The sequence below is a fragment of the Trachemys scripta genome, chromosome 1 (genome assembly GCF_013100865.1).
Source record: "Trachemys scripta elegans isolate TJP31775 chromosome 1, CAS_Tse_1.0, whole genome shotgun sequence".
In the NCBI taxonomy this organism is placed as follows: Eukaryota; Metazoa; Chordata; order Testudines; family Emydidae; genus Trachemys; species Trachemys scripta.
In genome coordinates, this window is record NC_048298.1 from 49,586,424 (window position 1) to 49,607,523 (window position 21,100).

Below are 21,100 nucleotides of genomic sequence, written 5' to 3' on the forward strand. Positions count from 1 at the left end.
ATTATGAAGATTATTTTATTGTAAAACTGTCAGTGTATTGCAGCATTTTTAGCAGATTTGTTCTTGAGATTTATGTGAACAGATGGTAAGGTGAACATCACAGCAGCACCTGAAATATGAACCATGGCTTGAAGGTCTTATTCAGGAAAAGGACAAAACTAGTGCTGTATAACTCGGACAGAAAATGCAATGGTATGTAGATTTTGGAACTTCATTAATAAAAGAAAAAAATCTTGTTTTGAACAGCTGTTTGAAGTCAAATGACTGCAGTGGAAACTAGCTTAATTTACATAATGATTTCATAGGCTAAAATATTAGCTATCATCTCATTGATTGAATTGTCTATTCATTAATGCAAAACATTTATGCAGTTCTTACAAATGTCTGGCATAATCCTTGCACAGAAAGACAGACTGAGCAAATTGAGTGTGAAAGTAAAACATTTATATTTGATATATTTGTGGTGTTGGATTAGTTGAATATCAATTTTGGAAGTATTCATATCCTCTTGGTACTAAGCGTGTTTGCTGTTTTAAGGAGAACATTAAGTAGTCTCCTTTGTAAATTGATGATTACAAAAAACAGTGTTAGAAAATAAAAATGCTTCTTGTAATTTTATGCTAATCCCAATTCCAAATGAATGCATTCTCTGAACTAGTCCTCTCAGTCACCTTGAATGGGGATTGTTCTGAAGAATTTATAATATAAGGCCTGGATCGTGCATTAAGAAACAGTAGTATGGATGGGGTCTACAAATTCGCGGCCGTGAAAATTGCATCACAAAATCTGGTCTCCCCAGTGAAATCTGGTCTCTGACCACCCAGTTCTGAAGGCAGAGTGAAGAGCAGCAGCTGCTGGCTGGGCACCCAGCTCTGAAGGAAACGCTGCTGCCAACAGCAGCATAGAAGTAAAGGTGGCAATACCGTGACCCCCCCGTACAATAAGCTTGCAACCTCCTTTTGGGTCTGGGCCCCCAGTTTGAGAAACACTGTGGAGAAATCACACATTTTTCATGGGTTGCTCACAACATAAATGGGAAATTTTGTGGATGTAACCCATCCTCAAAATTTCCCATTTATGTCATGAACAACCCACGAAAAATGTGTGATTTCTCCACAATTTAAGCAGACCCCTAAGTACGGACCATTGTCCTTCTTGTGCAGTCCCAGTGAATTCATTGGCACAGGAGTCTCATCAAGGCCACACTGGCCTTGAATTGTTTTGAATTGTTTCAAACTTCCAGATAAATTATTTTGTTTAAAATCAAGACAAATTCCCCAATAATTTTTTGAGTTTTTTCTTTTTTTTTTCTTTTATGCAATATATTCCCTCAAAAGCCGATTGGAAACAAGTTTTTACATCCTCCAAAATATGTAGCTTAAATTAAGAAAGGTTTGATGAAGGGCAAAATGAAATAGCATCTAAATCATATTCATTTGCTAATGGCAAAATAAGCCCAATGGCATCTAAATCAGAGTCATAAGCAACTTTGTGAAGGGATCTTGTCTCCCTATTTGTCTGTAAAGCACCTAGCATACTTGGTTCCTAAACTTGCTACTTGTTCAATGCTAGTGGAGGGGTTCACCTACACAGAGCAGCTTGAAGGATTGGTGTTTTATAGCTCAATTATTTAACTAATAATCGTAACTATGCATTTCATCCTTCTAAATCTTGCATTAATTATCATATGGCTTATAGAGCAAAATTAATATTTTTAAATAATTAACTTACTATTTTCGTAGGACTGCCCTTTAGTAAAATCTATATAACAATATTTGATTTGTTAAACATCACATTTGTTTTGGAAAACAAATCACATCTTACCTGTATTTTGTTATTTTGATCATATTCTAAATGCATGAGCATCAGAACGAATATTCAGGAATGTGACTGAGCAGAAACAGAATTTTTTGGAGAGTAAATTTATTCCTAGGATCAATTGATTTGAAACAGTGCTCTCATCTAACGGATGTAATACTTTTTGGTGTTTGCTTTTGAAAGTTATGTAACTAGTAACAGCACTTAGATCGCACAGTGATAGGCACTTCAGAAGTAAGTACCTAAGGCGTGGTCTACACCTAAAACGTAGGTTGACCTACCTACATTTCTAAGGGCTGTGAAAAATTTCATGCCTTATGTGACATAGTTAGGTTGACCTAAGCCCCACTGTAGATGCAGCTATGTCAGTGAAAGAATTCTTCCATTGACCTAGCTACCCCCTTTAGGAGAGGTGGATTTACTACAGTGATAGAAAAACTCCTCTGTCACTGTAGTAACTGTCTACGCTAAAGTGCTAGAGTGTCATAGATGCAGCTGTGCTGCTGTAGCACTTGTAGTGTAGGCATAAACCACTGCACATCCTTGGAAAGAGGATACGTATTTCTTTGTTGTGCATCAGTTAAACTGTATTTGAGTTAGTAATCATATCTGAACCTGTTGGATAATTGTAGAGGGTTCATTAAAGGGCCACAAAGATACCCAACTGATTGAATTATTATGGAAGTTGGGTTTTTTTCTGATACAGGTCAAGAATACAATAAATAATAGAATTTGTTTTGATTTGCTACATAGTACACTTTGGTAAGTAGTTTAGATGTGAGTTTAAATGTCTGATTCAAAGAGAATTAAGTGTACGAAATAATGATTTCATGCTGCCCTTACAAAAGGGAGATACAAAAAAAGAATGAAACCATTCAGTTCAGAACTAACAAACCCAGCAAAGCAAAAAACCTATACATCAGGGTACAAAATCCTAAAAGTGCTAAAAAGTAATCCAGTGATCAAATCACAGGTTCTTTACCTTTTTTAGCTCTGCCATGTAGTAAATTCTATCTGTAAGGATTAGTGTTGATCCAGCAGTATCTCACAGGAAAGTTGTTGATTTCTGGTACCAGTAAAGTTCCACATGTGCATGTTTGCAGATTCAGTCACAGTGTTATTTGTGGATGCCAAGCACAATATAATTTTTTTTGTCCATAAATGTGTTTGAAAATGGTGGCAAGCAGTTCAAATGCTAGCAGGAATAGGATCTTTGAAATATATTCTGATAGGAAAGAGTATTTGGGGCAGATTCTCAGCCCCTGCTTTGCTCCTTTTTTGCCACTCAGGCATTGTAAAAGGAGTGGCGACTCACCATAACTATCGTGCCAGTTCCTATGACAACCTTCCTGCAGCCATTGGCACAGGGATGTATATAATGGGGGGTAAAGAGGGAATGCTGGGGGCTTCAACTGTACCCTGGCAAATAATTTCTTGGGTACTACTGCCAGCTAGTGAAAATTACTTGTTCCAATAATTTTCACTACATATTATGGACTTGGTAAGGTAGGTAGTATGATTCTTGTTAGCATACTTCTGTTAAACAATCCAAAGGCACACTGAACACCAAACCTATACTAGCTACAGCCATGTTGGAAAACATTTGTTGGAAAACAATAGCATGATTTATGACCCAAGATAAGGAATATGCAACATGTCCATGGCCACCTAGCACTTACACACTTGTCACTTTGTTTGATACTTTGGCTATTAAAAACTTCACATTGATAGAATTTACATCACCCTTCTCTAAAACCAAGGCCAATGCTGATACCACTTGAAGTAGAGGAGAAACATTCTTAGCTGTGAGCCTCTTAGGATAGTTAAGTGGTTTTGATTCCATCCAGTAGAAGACAGAGGTACAAGTACATCCTAGTCGCTTCATTAGTCTCTTCAGCTATTTATTAGCTGAACAAAAGCAAGTAATATGCAAGAATGTCATAGCTGTGAGTAGTCTGTAAACTGACTATATATATATATCAATAGACTGACTATATATATATATCTCAATAGAAACCTGGTAGCATATTTTGCTTTGTTATATTTGATTCTGTTGACAGAGAATGCACTCTGCCAACATGACTAATGACTTTGATTAGGCAAACCTATGTTATAGCAGAGCACAGACAATTATACATTTGCAAGAACTTTCCAGTACGAAATACAGTAGTTTTTGGGAAACGGAAATCTCATCATCATATAGGGTGCATTACACTATAGCCCTGAAATAATATATGACATTTTTCCAGCTTGTGGAATTTTCCACAGTATAATCTCTTGATAATTTTGTCACTTATATGAAGAAATTCAGCTGAAGAATGGCAAGACACTTGGGAAGGATGACTTATGTCCTCAAAGGAATGAATAAAGGAGCCATGCCAGGGATGCACATCTTACACATGATAGCCAGCCTGAATAATAGATCATCAGACACTGTTAAGGTTGATAGGCCCTAAGTTAATATAACTTTAAAAACATTTATTTTGTGTGGTTTCATGCCACTAAAAAGGAAAAGAAGACATAGTATTGGGCAGCCAAAACATAACATAGCAGCTGCATAAATATTTTTCTCACCGAATAGCTGTTTCTTCATGTAAATGTGAGTCAGCTGTGTTGTTTGCTATTATCCCAAACACTTCTGTTCTTCTAGTGTCAAGGGAGATGGCTGGGCCATCTTCTGAAGATATTTAGTAGCTCTGTACAGTGAGACACCTGCCAGTGGCTCTGGAGGAACTAGTAGCTCTAGAGGAAGAAGTAAGCCATAGTTGGGCAGTGGACTGCTGGTGGGTATCTGGTAGGTCTCCAGGAATTGGATAGTGGGACGCTAGTATTGAACTGGTCCTCCTGAAGTCTCCATCAGCTCTGGAGAGGGAGCAGGGTTCCTGAGGAGTCCAGTTGATGGTGTGAGGCTACGAGGTAACCATGGGAAGTGCTGTATATGTTGTTTTGGTTCAGAACTTTGCCAAGGTCCAGGTGGGGAGCTGCAGCTTCTGAGGTCAGTGAGAATCCTACTTTTGCCTTGCAGTTTGTAGTTCTGAAGTTTCTGGCTGATGTTGTATGTTTCAGCAAATGGTTATGGCCAAAAATCCTGTTTGTTTTGAAGGCAGTCAAAGCTCTCTAAGCATATTCTCTGCCACCTTTCCCTGGGCATACAGGTTTTTAGATGCTGCCATCCTGAACTACTTTCTAACAATGTATATGGTCAACATCAACATAGTATCTGAGTTCCTCACTAATATTAGTGAATTTATTCTCACAACATCTCTCTGAGGCACTGAAGTATTATACACTTTTACAAAGGGTAGCTGAGGCACTGAAAAACTTGATGGCTTGCCAATGGTCACAAGGAAATCTGTGGTAGATATGGAACTTGATTCCCAGTCAGGTGCCTTAATCACAAGACCATCCTTCTTCTCTCGTTTCAAAGTACACCTCTACCCCGATATAACGCTGTCCTCGGGAGCCAAAAAATCTTACCACGTTATATCGAACTTGTTTTGATATGCTGGAGCGCGCAGCCCCTCCCTCCCCCCGGAGCACTGCTTTACCGCGTTATATCCGAATTCGTGTTATATCGTGTCGCGTTATATCGGGGTAGAGGTGTAATATGTGAAAGAGGAAGCAAACTTAGTGGCACTGTCTCAGTTTTGATGGGACCCCACAAATGCCCCTCTGCTCATCCTTCACTTGGAAAGAGCACTGAAGATTTTTGTGTACAGGGCCAGAATGGAGATGGATGACATCAGTCTGCACACAAAAAACAAAATGTGACTGGACTACCAAAGTTATTATAGACAATAAAGGAGAAGGGATGCAGATCATGCTAAGTAAAGAATACATCAGAGATCTTCTGACTAATTTGAATGAATTCAAGTCAGCAGAGCCAGATGCTATTTATCCCACGGGGCTAAAGGAATTAGCTGAAGAAAACTCAGAGCCAATAGCAATAATATTTGCAAAGTCATGGATGACAGGAGAGGACCTGGAAGACTGGAGAACGGCTAACGTAGTGCCCATCTTTAAAAAGGAGGAGCCGGGGAACTAGAGACCTGTCAGCCTGACTTCGATAGCTGGCAAGCTACTAGAGTAATGTATAAAACATTCCATTTGCAAATACCCAGAGGATGAAATGGTGATTAACTAGCAGCCAGCATGGATGTACTAAGACTAAATCATGCCAAACCAGCTTGATTTCCTTCTTTGACAAGGTAACTGGTTCGGTGGATAAGGGGAATGCAGTGAACATAATATATCTGTACTTTAGCAAGTTTTTTGACACAGTCCCACGTGACATTCTCATAAGCTGGAAAAATGTGGGCTCAATAGAACTACGATTAAGTGGATACATAATTGGTTAAACAACCACAAACAAAGAGTAACTATTAATGGAATGATGTCAGATTGAAAGGAGGTCTCAAGAGGGGTTCCACAAGGATCTGTTCTGGGTCAGATGTTATTTAACATCTTTATTTAACATCTGTTTTCCTAGATGTAGGAATAGAGAACATACTGATCAAATTTGCAGATGACACAAAGGAGGAGGGGAGTTGCAAACACTGTGGAGGATAGAACTAAAATTCAAAGGGACTTGATAAATTGGAGAACTCGGCTATAGACAACAAAATGAAATTCAACAAGGACAAATGCAACACTTAGAGAAGGAAAACCAAATGCACAAATACAGAATGGGGGATAAATGGCTTGGCAGCAGCACTGCTAAGAAGGATCTGGGGATTGTGGTGGATCACAACCTCAACATGAGTCAGCAATGCGATGCTGTTGCAAAAAAAGCAAATATAATTTTTGGTTGTATTAACAGAAGCATAGTATGCAAGTCATGGGAGGTGATAGTACTGCTCTACTTGGTGCTGGTTAGGACTCTGCTGGAGTACTATGTCCAATTTTGGTCACCACTGTATAGAAAGGATGTAGAGAAACTGGAAAGGTGAGCAACAAAGATGATCAAAGGGATGGAATGTAAGCCATATGAGCAAAGTCTGAAGGAACGGGGTATGTTTAGTTTGGAAAAAGTAGATTAAGCGGGGGACATGAATACTTGAAAGGCTGCTATAAAAAAGATGGAGAAAAATTGTTTTCTCTTGACACAGAGGGCAGGACAAGAGGCAATGGGTTCAAACTACAGCATAGCAGATTTAGATTAAATCTCAGGAAAAACATCCTAACTATAAGAACACTAGGACAATGGAACAAACTGCCGAGGGCAGTCATGGAATCTCCTTCCTAGAGGTTTTCAAAAAGAGGCTGGATAGCCATCTGTCTTGGAAGGTTTAGACACAACAAATCCTGCATCTTGGCAGTGGGTTAGACTAGATGATCCTTGCGGTCCCTTCTAACGCTATGGTTTTATAATTCTATGATAGTGGGAGCTAATGCTGCTTGAACCATACTATCAGGAATAGGTTGGCACAGTCTTCACAGTTTACTCTGGCTTGAATGGACCAGGTTCCTTTCCTTGGGGATCGCCGTATTTGCAATTTGAGAGGATCTCACTGCAGTGACATTTCCCTTCCAGGGAATATTTTCAGGAAACTCCATGATGGGAACTTCACTACTTTCTCTGCCACTGTATTCGTCAGACCATTACTTACTGTTCTTGGCAGACTATGCTCAAGAAAGGCCTAGGAGTGGAATTAACATAGTTGTTTCAGGTCAGGATTGAAATGAATTGGCAAAGATGTGGGAAGAAATGTGTAGATCATCTACTCTCCCTATACTTTCACAAATACAAAATTAACATCTAGGTTAAAAATAGTGTGGTGAGATGGGAGGAATCCTATGGCACAGGTAGTGTAATCAGCTTCTCTGATATTTGTTTAAACAGAACTAATATACACCTCTACCCCAATATAACGCAGTCCTCGGGAGCCAAAAAATCTTACCGCATTATAGGTGAAACCGCATTATATCAAACTTGCTTTGGCCTCGAGCATTTCCATTTTTAATAGTCAGCAAATCATTTTTGTTAGAACTAACACGGTGTATGCAGTAAATAAATCTGTTCTACAATGGTTAAATTGTATCTCCTTTCTTTCATTACAACAATTATTTTATAAGCTTACTTAAAAGTTACAGTGTATTAACAACACAGGTACTAAACACTGCTAAATGCAACCATGTGAGCTAGGTTTCATCATACATCAATCGTTTGATCTGTGTGTAATGCTTAGGAAAATGCAAAATTCACATAAAATATCAGAAAACGCTTTTAATTACACATCCTTACAAATTATTGTAAAAAAGGATTTTGGTATTTTAGCAAATAGGAGCATGGGCCACTTCGTCACTTAGCCAACTATGTTATACGTAGATTGTTAAATAATATGAACTGTTAACTATTAAATACTGTAGTTTGAAAACATTTTGGAGATGGAAGTTTTTACTTATAGAAAAGGTTAAAATGAAGCTACAAAAGTAATCAAGTTTTAGAGACATTGATAAAATGGTAAATACCTTTTTTTGGTGTACAAGATGATTTCTTATTGAAGATGCACCCCTTAAATTTTTTTTAATTAAAAAAAAAAATTGTTATACTTTGCTGCTTCATGCTACTATGAGCCTTCTTCTTTGCCAGGTCAATTATGGATTTTAACTCCAGTATTAGCAGTCTATTCACATCCTGGCTTTCTAGCCACTTAAGACCAATCTCTAACCCTACAACCGCATCAGCAGACAGAAAACCATTTTTGCTTTACCACGTTATATCCGAATTAATGCTATATTGGATCATGTTATATCGGGGTAGAGATGTAACATTCAAATAATGTATATGTTTGTAAGTCTCCTCACAACATTTTTGTAAGTGGTCAGCAATATTTTATTGACCTTACATAATGGCCATAGTTACTGCAGGGATTCCCTTGGGTAGATTGTTCTAGATTAGTATGAATTGTCACAAACAAACACATTTCTCCAAATGTGATCAGATTCAAATGGGGTGGAAGAAAGCCAGATTTAATTCTGACACATCTCAAGATTAGAATGTCAATGCAAATGGGAAGGCAATGTTGTGCCTTGGGGTTGCTGGTTTGGGGTCTGAGGCTGAGAGATGTCAAGCAAACAAAGCTGTAAATGATAGTGTGAGTGTTTTTTACATACTGATGGGGAAATGTTGGCGTCTTTATTGTTTGCACAGTGTTAATATTTTAAATCATTATACCTTTATGCTTTCTGTGGGGAATCAGGCAAAAAAGGGGTTTTCTATCTTTGTTCCGCTCTCTTGGGAGAGATGTCTATTTGCTTAAAGATTGGTTATTGAATTGAGGGTTGCAAAACAGTAGTTCAGAAAACAAGCGCAGCAGTATACTCAAACATCCTCTTCTCTGGTTTCTGGGATTTAACTATATTGGTGATTTATTTCTGTTTGTTAATTAGAATATAACAGCTATTTTAATTTGGAATGCTCGTTAGTAACAGCCCAACAGCCCTCTGAACGACAGTAGATAACCTGCTCTATCCTGCTTGGGGATTAGCGAATGCTACTTTGGGAGCTTGATTATTATTTTGGTGTAAATGAGTCCAACAGCAGCTTGTCCAAAAAACAAGAGAGGATAGGGATTTGGGAAAGAAGCAGAAAGATTCTGCTTTTGGTTATTAACTACACTCATCAACCCAAATTAGCAGTAATAAAACCTTTCGCAGTTCATGAAGTAAAGTGCTAATAATTTAAAACACCTTTATGCCCATGATTTTTTCTTAGTTCTATGGATTGGTTATATTGTTTTTACTTACCATGTAGGAATTTCTTAGTGTTGAGTTTGTGGTAGAAGCTGAACCTATTTTTAAAATACATCTTAGATAAAGAACTTGTTCACTAGGAATATCCTGGTTAAACTGAAACATAGCTGTTTATTTTTATAAACACTTTAAAATCTTTTATGAACAATTGTTAAGCAGTGGCATATAATTTTTTATTTAGCTTTAGACTGGATTTCTACTCTGGTCTAAAGGAGAATAAATTATTGCTCAGATTTGAACAAATTACGTGTATAGGTAGTAATATATTTGTTGCCTGGTACGGAGAAAATTTGTACTTGCATTGTATGTAATTTATTATTTAAAATTTCTCCAGAGCAGAGGTGAGAAAGAGAGATATTGAGAGCTATGGTGTGTCCATCTTCTACTGCAGGGGTGGGCAAACGATGCCCCAGCGGCAGCATCCGGCCCTTCAGACGTTTTAATCTGGCCCTCGAGCTCCTGCTGGGGTGCGGGGTTGGAGACTTGCTCTGCGCTGCTCCCGGAAGAGGCAGCAGGTCCCCCCGGCTTCTATGCATACGGGCAGCCAGGAGGCTCCGCACGCTGCCCCCGCAGCTCCCATTGGCCAGCAAACGGGGCCAATGGGAGCTTCAGGGGCAGGACCTGCAGATGGGGCAGTGCGCAGAGGGACATGCTGCTGCTTCTGGGAGCTGCTTAAGGTAAACACCGCCTGGATCCTGCACCCCTGACCCCCTCTGCACCCCAACTCCTTGCCCCAGTCCTCATCCGCCTCCAAACCCCTCGGTCCCACCCTCCTACACCCCAGAGTCCCCTCACCACCCTACCCACACCCCTGCCCCAGCCCAGAGCCCCCTTCCACACCCTGAACTCCTCATTTCTGGCCCCACCCCAGAGCCTGCACCCCCAGCCAGAGCCCTCACCCCCTCCCACACCCCAACCCCCAATTTCATGATCATTCATGGCCCACCATACAATCTCCATACCCAGATGTGGCCCTCAAAAAGTGAAAAGTGATATGTAAGTGCTAGATATTTATTTATTTCACAGCATTGTTCTGTAAAAAAACAAAAAACAGAAAAAGAAAAGAAAACCCAAACTAAAAGGCTTTTTCTCTTCAGAGCAACACAAAATCCAATAAATTGTTACAGGCTAATGTTAGAGCTAACACATACAAATGAAACACAAGATGGGTAAAATCCCCTTTGCCTCTACTGACGGTAGTGAGTTCTATAAGCAGTGTTGTTACTAACCCCCAATCGCCTCCAAAAAAATATCTAAACCATTTTTGCTCACACTTACAAAATGCATTCTCCTTCCTTTAGAGAGCAGGCCTTGGAAAATTTCACACCAGGAACTGAAGGTTTTGAAAAATTACAAGGAATTGAAAACCAGGGATTAGAAAGTAAATGTTTAGACAACCTTAACTATAGCAGTTGCTTGCACTACAGCTATAATGTACACACACTCTCTCATGAGACGTGGTATGTTTAGTTGTACTGAATTTTTGTATCTCTAACAGGGAAATGGGAGAAAACATTGAATGGTTTCTAAAATGTAATTCTTGGTGGAATATGAGAAATAATGACTAAAGTTACTTCACCAATTTTTTCAATAAACAAGACAGCATCAGTGAATATACTTACAAAACATCTGCAGATGTTTATTACTTCAACTATAAATGAGTCTATAATTAATTTTATATCCTTATATCCTCAAAATTAATAGTCATTTTCTTATCATGCAAATTACTAATAAAAATAAGTCTACTCCAAACCTCTGTCTCCTTCTCTCCAAACCAAAATCTCAACCTATCTCTCTTCTCTTCTCTTTAGCCAAGGGTTTAAACTCAATATGGCTATAACAAAGCTCTTAATCTCCCCCCCCCCCCCCCCCCTCCCCAAGCCTTCCTCCTATCTCCTTGCTTGATCACTGTGGACAATACTACCACCATCCTGCCTGTCACTGAGGCCCATAACCTGGGCATGATCTTTGACTCTGCAAAACATCTACAAGATATGACCTTTCCTATCCATCTACACAGCTAAAACTCTCATCCAGACTATCATCATCTCACTTCTCGGTTACTGCAACGTCCTTTTCTCTGTCCTTGACAAATGCAATCTTGCCTCATTCATTTCCATTCAGAATGCTGCTGCAAAGATCATTTTCCTAGCCTGTCACATTGACCATGTCAGCCATCTCTTTGAATCTCATAGACTCATAGGCCAGAAGGGACTACCATGATCATCTAGTCTGATCACCTACACATTGCAGGCCACAGAACCTCAGGCAGAATCCTTCCTTTGACTTCCCCTTCTCTACTATCTCAAATATAAGCTACTTCTCTTCACTTTCAAGGCCCTTCCCAGCCTGGCTCCACCCTACCTATCATTCAGTGTTGAGATGCTGACTCCCATTTCTGATTGGCCTGTTATACCTTCATCCATTTATTAAATTTTCAAACAAGCACCTTCATGCTTTCCCTCATATTTGAGAGGATGTAAACATCTGCAATGCTACTTAACTGTCCTCCTTCAAATCCCTCCGTAAAACTTCCTTTTCCATGATACCTAAAGAAAAGTTAACAATGGCTAGGCCGCTGGTGTGCTGATACCACAGTATATCATGCTGACCAATATTATCTCATTGTTTCTTTATGCTCCACCGTCTGTCTATATTCACATGTTGTCTGTTGTCTTATACTTAGATTGTAGGCTGTTCATGGCAGGGATCGTCTTTTTGTTCTGTGTTCATACAGCACTTAGCACATTGTGGTTCTGGTCCATAACTGGGCTCCTATGTGATATGGTAAAACAAGTGATGATGATAATAATATAAGATAGAAATCTCAGACATAAATTTGGTCTTATATAAATTTGCATTAATGTTTGATGTTTAGTTTTGGACCAATTTTTGAAAATGTTAACAAGACTGCACACTAACTTCACAAATATTTTTCAGAACCTATTGTGGAAAGGCAACACATCTGAAAATAAGTTGAAGATATCTAGCGTGCATGCTGCAAAATACCTAGCAAATTAAATTTATTTTTCCATCTAATCTGTCATAGCTATATGTAAAATGTAAGTGCCATATACACAATTAAGAGAACCAAAATTTCATCCAAAACCCAAATCTCTTCATCCCTCCATTTTCAATATTTTAAGTGACTGTTCTCACTAGTTTGTCTCCAGAAGGTAAATACTGCCAATATTCTATAGTGATTGTTGTGGGAAGGCTTGTGACAAAGGCTTTGTATTGGATTCCAAAGGCGGAAAAAATAGGAGTCATCCTGACCTCCGGGGTAATGAGTTCCACAATTGGGAGCCTACTGCCAAAGAGGTTAGTATCGGGATCTTTAACAAGATCTGAAATTGAAAAGGGAGCCACTGTAGAGCAAAGGACACCATCCTGATGCATTTTTTCTGGTGTTTCTTAATTGGTAGGTAAGCACAGAATGGGAGTAGGAGGAAGCAGTTGCTGAGATATTGGTACGAGTCCGAGTGGTTCTGTGCAGAGTCTTAGGAATGGGGAGGAGAAGCCTGAACGTGATGCAGAAAGACAGGAAAGTAATGGAAGAACAAAGATCCAAGGCTCCTGCCTTAATCCATCTCATTGGATGAACTACAAGTTTTCTTGTGTTGTGCCCATTACTTTTTTTCAGTCACATGCAAGAAAAACAACTATTACACCTTAACCTTCCAAAAAATAGAAATTGGGAGACTGTTCTGAGTTAATTCAGATCTGGCTAGTCAAACCATTTCAGAAACCCATATGAATCTCAGATAAAACATGTAATACCTACTGTGTGGTTTAGCAAATAAATCCTCTCATTTCTCAAGTTTACTTTGTGACTGACAAAAGAAAATTCACGAGAGTGAATTTGTAGATCTACTTTTATCTCCATATTAGTGAGGTTGCTACACAAGTACACAAAAATGGAAACTTAAAGTGGGAAAATGTGGCTTCATGAAGTGAGATCCCCAGGGTTCTGTGGTCATAGGGGGAGTGAATGGGGCAGTGAGCTAGGGGTAGAGTAGCAGGTTGCAGTACAGTGCCTACCTGATTACAGCCAGTTAGGCTGGGATGGGTTGTGTCACTCAGAAAGAAGATAAGGTCCTGCTGGAGATATAGGGGGTAGAATCTGTCTGGAGGATTTAGGAATGATTGAGCAAGGTTAAAGCATCTCTGGAGCAGGGCCTCACATTTTGGTGGATCATAGTAGCATTTAGGCTAAATCCAGCTTGGTTTGGTCCCCACAGACCTTCAAATCCAATTGCTGTATGGAAAAAAATTAACAGTACCCTTGACAATTCATTGGAAACACAATTCGGTTTCTTTTGTTTTAACTGTTTTCAATCTGCATTTTCTTTTCAAGCTTATGAACAGTTTTTCATGGAGAACGTCACCATTTGATGAATGAAAAGTTAACAAGTGTAGTACTCCTTTACCATTATTTTGTTGTTAAAAATACAGTATCTTGTCTACAAATTGTTGGAAAGAACACTTAAATAGTAGCTTCTGTCGTTCAGAGGGTTTATTTAATGATGCAATATGCTCAGTTAGAGTAAAGTTTGGATTTAAGGCAGTTTGCAGTTAAATCAAGCCATTTAGTGGGACATTGCTTTAAAAGTCTGATGTGTCATTTTCATAGTTTCTGAAAATAATTATTAGAAGAGCTGAGTTTGCACCTGCTGAAACCGTGCAGGCTAGTCCCAAATATATAAGCATTTGCAAAATACCACTTCCTATGACATTAATAATAGTCTGTAAACTATGTCTGACAATGTGCTACATAATTGTGGAACAGTACATTGTGGGTCATAGGCCTAAGTAAAATGATTTAGTGTTCACTGAAAATGTTGGTAGAAGCAAACAATTCCTTACAGTAATTGAAGCAGAATACAGTTTATTATTTTTTTTTAGTTCCTAAAAGTGTGTGTGTGTGTGTGGGGGGGATTTTGTTGTTCTGACTACCAATTAAAATATTCTTTTTTTTTTTAATGAAAAGATGATGCATTTTATACCCACCACTGCAATCATTCAGTGTATTGTGTAAGTAAATAAGCTGGTATAAACAAACACATAATGAGTTTTTAATTTAGAGAGAAAGGAATCAGTGGGGCAAAGAGAAGATGCAAAACTTGGAAGAATTTGCCTTGTGGAATAACTTAAGAATCACTTGAATAAAAACCCAGTGGAACAAGCTTTTGTTGGACAAAAGAATGCAAATATATTAAAAATTAATACTTCCATGTAATTTGAAACCAATGGTGCCTAAATTATTATGTGCCAAATTAGGTTGCTGTAAACAATAACAAAATGGTTGAGTGTTCAAATGAATGCTTGGAGTTATTTAAACTTGTATTAGCATGTTTAATGAGATGCAGTGAAAGTGGGAAATGTGTAATTTTGTGGCGGGTGACCTGAATCAGTCCTTCCTGCAGCATAATATGTTTTTGTATTAATTTTCACTTTAAAAGAAATAACTTAATAGCTACTACTATAAACAAATAATAGGATTACTTTATTGTGTTTATCCTTAATGAAAGAACAGAACATATCAAAGAGCTTTTGTTTGATCCCAGTTAGGTTTACTGCTATCAGGAATAGATTTTTTTTTAAATCTTTGTATAGAACAGAAATTTCAATGCAAGTTTAGGAGTGATAAGGGATAGGTCCTGTCTTATTAAATATCTTCATTAATTATCTGGTAGGAGACCAAATAGCTAGTAAATTAAATTCACAGATGATGCTCAAGTGGGACAAGTTGCAAATACTAGGGAGGCCAGACAAATTATATAAAGTGACCTAGAAAGACTGCAGATATACAGAAAATAAAAAATGAGTTTCATCTATTTGGATAGTGCTTGTTAATAACTATAATAACTTTTCATTTCAAACTGATAAGGAATGCTGACATATCTATAACTATACATTTATCAACTGTAAAGTACATGTATTCATTTAGAATTGGAAACAGTAATAACATAACCTACCTAACCATCTAGATCACTCCGTCTGGCTCCCACCACTTTCAAAATAGTGAAACTCCCCTTTTTTAACCTATTGTCTGACCTTTACTCCCTCTCTTCATACTTATAAATGCAGTACTACATTTGACACACTCAGTCATGACATCCTTCTTGATTCATGACACAATTTTCTGGTATCTCAGTCACCTTGTTCTCCTTCTTTTGCTCCTACTTTGTCAAACACTTATTTTTGTGACCTGCGCTTGACACTCTGCCTGACCTTTCTGAGGATAGATCTCTCTACCAGGAAATCTCTCAAATTTCAGTGTTTCATGGTCTCCCTTTTTTCTGTCTCATCTTTGATACCCTTCTACTTTCACTGAACTCTATATATCCCTTCCTGGTTTTGACCCTTTATTATTTGGATATGATGCTGAGAAAACAATATCTTTGGAGTCAATGCATTGCTCTTGATACTTGGACTCAGAATGCTGAAGTTCCCATGTCTGAAGGATTATGGTTGGAGCTACTTAATAAGAATAGCTTATACTTATATGCCACTTTATCTTTGATTACAAAAAATAAACTGCATCCTAGATCCAAGTGGGGAAGAGGCAGTATTAACTTCCAATAAACCTATGTCCAAAGTTGAAAATGTTTTATGATTTGGAGGTTTTTCTTTCTTTCTGATTGAGGATTTGAACTTTGAAGTTCTTCTAGATCTTTTTTTTTCCTCCTCAAGTAAACCTTTACAAGGTATTAGGGAGGTTTTCGGTTTAAAAATTTGTTGTCTATTTTTTATTTCAAGAATGCTTAATTTGTATTATATATTTCTATGTGTATTTACTTGAAAAAGTATGCTGTATACTCCATATTACATTAACTTTTCTATTATGTAGGTTTTTAAATCAACATTAACTTTTTTGTTATATAGAATACACTAATTGTTTTTGGTTTATCTAAGGTTTTATATGTTTGCTCATTAACATGAAATCTGAGTGCCTTCTGCAAGAAACACAGGAATAGCTATCCTCCAGCCTTGCTAGCAGGAACAAGCTTAAAGCTATTTGGGGGTTTTATTTTATTTTATTTATTTTATATCTATTTAAGGTGTGGGGATGCTGATGTATTTGAGAGGGTTAATGGGGGAAAGCTAAGTTGAAGAGATGGGTTTTGGCATTGTGTTCTGAATATGATGATGGTGGTTCTTATTTTACTTTTTATTGTTTATTCAGATATACTTAATGCCTATTCAACAAATGGCTGATCCTAGATATTTTCTATCAGCCAGCTTGATGTTCTCATTGGGTTTCATATGCCAAGGCAATAACATTTTGATAGTTTTAAAAAATGTGAAGTTTATGGCTTTAATACTTATCAGAGTGGACATTTAATGTAGGTGTGTGTGACCATCTTTTGTTGTAGATGTAGATCCTATGCTAGGTGCTAACCACTGTGGGCCAAATTTTCCCCTTGACTGCAAAGGAAGCATATGAGGTTGGGTGTGGGACTGCAGAGTGCATTTAGTACCTGAGCACTAATAAAGGAAGTAGTATGCCTTATCTAAAGGCATAATGTCTTCTGGATGTCTGTTTGGAATACACTGGCTAGTGACACTTCTTACGCTTGTACAACAGAAGCAGCAGTGCTGATCAGCTGGTGGTTAATAGGTTTGGGGCCATCTGTACTTCCCCTTGCCCAGGAAATTGCTCCCCTCTGGGGTATGCCAAGGGAGTTAATTGTATGCTATTCCTGGAGCATTGGCAATACTCGGCAATGGTTCTCATGAGTGGGTCACAATTCTGTTTTGATGGGGGATCACCAGCGCAGAAAGCCACAGATGGGAGCTCCACAGGTGACAGGGGGCTGACACTGTTCTCTGTGCCCAGTGGGGCTGAAGCCCCAAGCACCTCAGAGCTGAAAATGGCAGGGTTCGCATTTTTTCTACTAGGGTGATCATGATTTTTTTTTAAGTCCAAATGGGGTCACCAGCACAGATAGTTTGAGAAACACTGGGAAATAGCATTATGCTGTCTCCTCTACCAGGAGTGCTGAAAAGGAGAGAGTTAATGGAATTCCTGCATTTATACAGCTCAGTCGTACTAGAACCATTTGGTTATAGTGTACCAGAGCTGATATAAAACAATATTTGTTATTTTTGTCAGACCTCCTATGCAACATGGGTAGTGTCTCAAAGGGTCGGAGTAGTCTTTTCAAAATATATGGCTGAATGGAAGGCAGATAGACTGATAAGTTTTGTCACTGAAAACTTGTGTTTGTATGTATGTGGGAGCTTATTTCTGTTCTAAAAACTTGTATTGAAAAGATGCCACTTAAATTATTTTTACCTCTGCATTTGATGTATTTTCCTGTTTGAAGAATCCATATAAAATTTTAGGAGACTCAAGAAGAGATGAAAACTTTTCAGTTTCTATATCAGCACTAGTAACCAATTTGAATTGCTTCTACAGAATTCCAATACACTAGACCCATCGATTATCTAATCAGTAAAATACTGTGTATTCTGACAGTCTGCCGTGGAAATAGATTTATTTTACCTTGACTACAAAAAGTTGTTTCTCTAACTGTTGCCTCAAAGGATTTCGTCATCTGTGAAATAGCTTTCTCGTGTATTTTTCTAGCCTTTCCCCCCAAACTACACAGATGAGACAAGCAATGAGATTAGATAAATGTTACTGTGCATTAAGAAGAAAATCAAATGACTAAAGATATTTTTAACTATGTTTTAAGTTGTGGCCTCCCTAATAGAATAAACCTTATAGCACATAGTTAAATGTCATAACTAATGTAACCTGCAAAGACATTAGAAACAGCTTATCTCAAAGGTCCAGTGACAGACTTATTCAACAGTATTCTGTCTAATACTTAGCTGCAGTACATTTCATCTGAGCAGGCATTTGGATCTCATGGTGATGGGTATGGTGTAAGAAACTAAAGAGAACAGAATAAATAGAATCCATCACATATTTTGAAATGCCAAGACAAAAAACTTTGTTAAACTGCATTTAAAGTTGAAAATACCTGTCATTTACTTGAATATTACCAACTGTACAAAGAGGCTTGTTCTTTTGTTTAAAAAAAAAATAGAGACAAGAGATTATAATTTAAATTTAACCTTCAAAAATAAAAATTCAAAAGCAAGAATATTCACAATAACAGCCATGCAAATTACTTTAAATCTTCTCTATTATTACTGTACTGTGAACAGCTGAAAATCGGAGACAATACTGCTGCACTTTCTTTTTTTTTTTTTTTAAACAAAACTCTACATTCTTGTAAGGCTTTAATGCTAATTGTTACTTAATGTTTATGTCTGGGAATTTCCTTTGAACTTTGTAACAGGTTGTATTTGCCCTTTTAATGGGGATCCCTGTTTATTCAAGAACAAACAGAATTCTGAGACTTGCAGTCTTGGGGCCGTAAGCATGGTTATGCACCATTGGAGCCAGAGGGATTTTTGTAGGGCTGCCAACCCTCCAGGATTGTCCAGGAGTCTACATGAAGATTAAACTTTAATTTAAGATTATGTCATGTGATGAAATCTCTAAGGATACATCCAGCCAAAATTGGCTACCCTAGAGTTTTGCCATTGACTTAAATCGGAGCAGGAACGGGCCCTCTGTGACTACAGGTTGGAAATGAAGCCTGCTGGGAGGTGGGATAGAATTATAGAAGGAAAGCTCTTTGCCCAGTCATCGGAGATCAAAGAAAAGACAAGATTTGGAGTGACTGTCCTTTTGGAAAAGGCTTAGGAGGGAAAGAAGGAACCTGGGCTCAGAGTAAATAGTTCAGTGGAGTAAAAGACTGCTTGAGAGCACTGCACTGAGGGATAATTTATGATTTGGGATATGGTGAAAGCAGGAGAAGAAAATGGATTGGAATGAGCAATGTTATGTGGTTTTAGGCTAGTAAGTGTAACTTCTCTTATTTAGGAGTGCAGGCCCAGGGGTCCAAGAGAGCATGGCAGGAAGCCCCTTCACTCCCATGTAAAAGGGAGAAGTCTAAGGCACACCTTGGACTGTCTAGCTTGAGGAATATCAAAAGACTGTTTTCTTGTTTGGAATTTTCATTACCTCAGATTGAATGGGAGAATTTTGTCATGTAGAAGGCTAAACAGCATTAACTACCTAACCACTGAAGGAAACTGGGACACACCCATACTCAATGCTAGACTAGATGAGCAATTCCATTACAGACTTCCAGAGCCGGATTTCCAATTATGCCCAGTAGGCCCGTGTCTAGGGGCGCCTTACCTCTCTAAAACTGTGTGCAACATGAAGGTCAGCTGTAGGCGGGGCGGGGCACTGAAGACGCTGTGCCTAGCAGCGCATAAGGTATAAAACCAGCCCTGCAGACTGCTTGAGGATCACAGGAGTGGGGAGCTAGGATACTGTACACTTAGAAACCTTTCTGTGTGTATATATGTATAAAAATATGGTTGAAGTGTAGACAGGTCCTTAATGGTATCTTGTAGCCAAGCTTATGTCTTGCCCATGATAGCAAGTTACAAAACACTGTTAAGACCCTTCTGTGCTACAAAAGAGAATTGTGTTGTAACCAGATCTTCTGATGGGTTAGATCTGCAGTGTAAACTGGGCAAAAGAATGGCAGAAGAGTCTTCCTCTTTGGTATTTTTGGTACCAAATTTACTCTTTTCCCCCCAAATGGTTGTTTATTTAGCACTTAGCTTGTTTTTTGCTTGCCTGATAGTTTTCAGATTTGTACTGAAATTGTTTTTCCAAAGTAATCTCATACAATACTTTAAAGGCATCACGGTAATGGGGACTACCCTGGCTTGTATAGAAATCATTTTTCCAGCGTAATCCAACACTGTAATGATATAATCATAATGGAATCTATATGGACCTGCACTGAAATTGCTTTACTATTGTAATCTCAGATCATAACTGTGTTTTAAACTGGGTTTCTATGGGCAGGCATTGGAATTATTTTGCTAGCACCGTGAAAATGTAATAGGTTCTTCAGAGTTACTGTATTTTGAAGTTATTTTGTATTGCAATCTTGCATTGTAATGGCATTGTAATTTAATTATGATGTTGTCAATAGCATCATGACCAAAAAAAAAAAAAATGTGAAGCATTGCTACATATGGTCACCAGCTGTTTGTCAAACTGAATTGCCTTATTGGTTTATATTTTCCAAATTGCCAAATGGAACTAGTACAGTTTAAGCACATGCTGCCAGCAGAATTTTATTTTTAAATATCCATCATGTTTTGATCTAGAATTGGCAAAAAGCTCCCAAACTGTGTCCAAGTTTGTTCCTACTTTGAAATTCAAAACTGAGATGACAAATTTAAGCTTTAATAAAATATTGCCATAGCTTAACCAATAAGACAAGTGCTCAGTTAATTCTAATTCAGCTTACTAGAAAAGGAGCAGAAAAAGAATAAAAGCTGTTCTCCCCCTGCTGCTGTCCCCCTTTTGCCCACCCTCCAAATAACCTGCCATAGTTAAGAAAAAAATCTTCAGGGGTGTTCCGTTCTCCTAACTCACAATAACTATGGGGCAACCTTCACTGGTCTAATGCTT

The 21,100-nt window shown here is 38.2% G+C and overlaps 1 protein-coding gene across 10 annotated transcripts in view; it reads left to right on the forward strand.

Annotated features, from left to right (window-relative positions):
* Positions 1 to 21,100, forward strand: part of IMMP2L (inner mitochondrial membrane peptidase subunit 2) — an 854,519-nt gene that overhangs the window by 266,635 nt on the left and 566,784 nt on the right. The gene's annotated exons all lie outside the window — the stretch shown is intronic.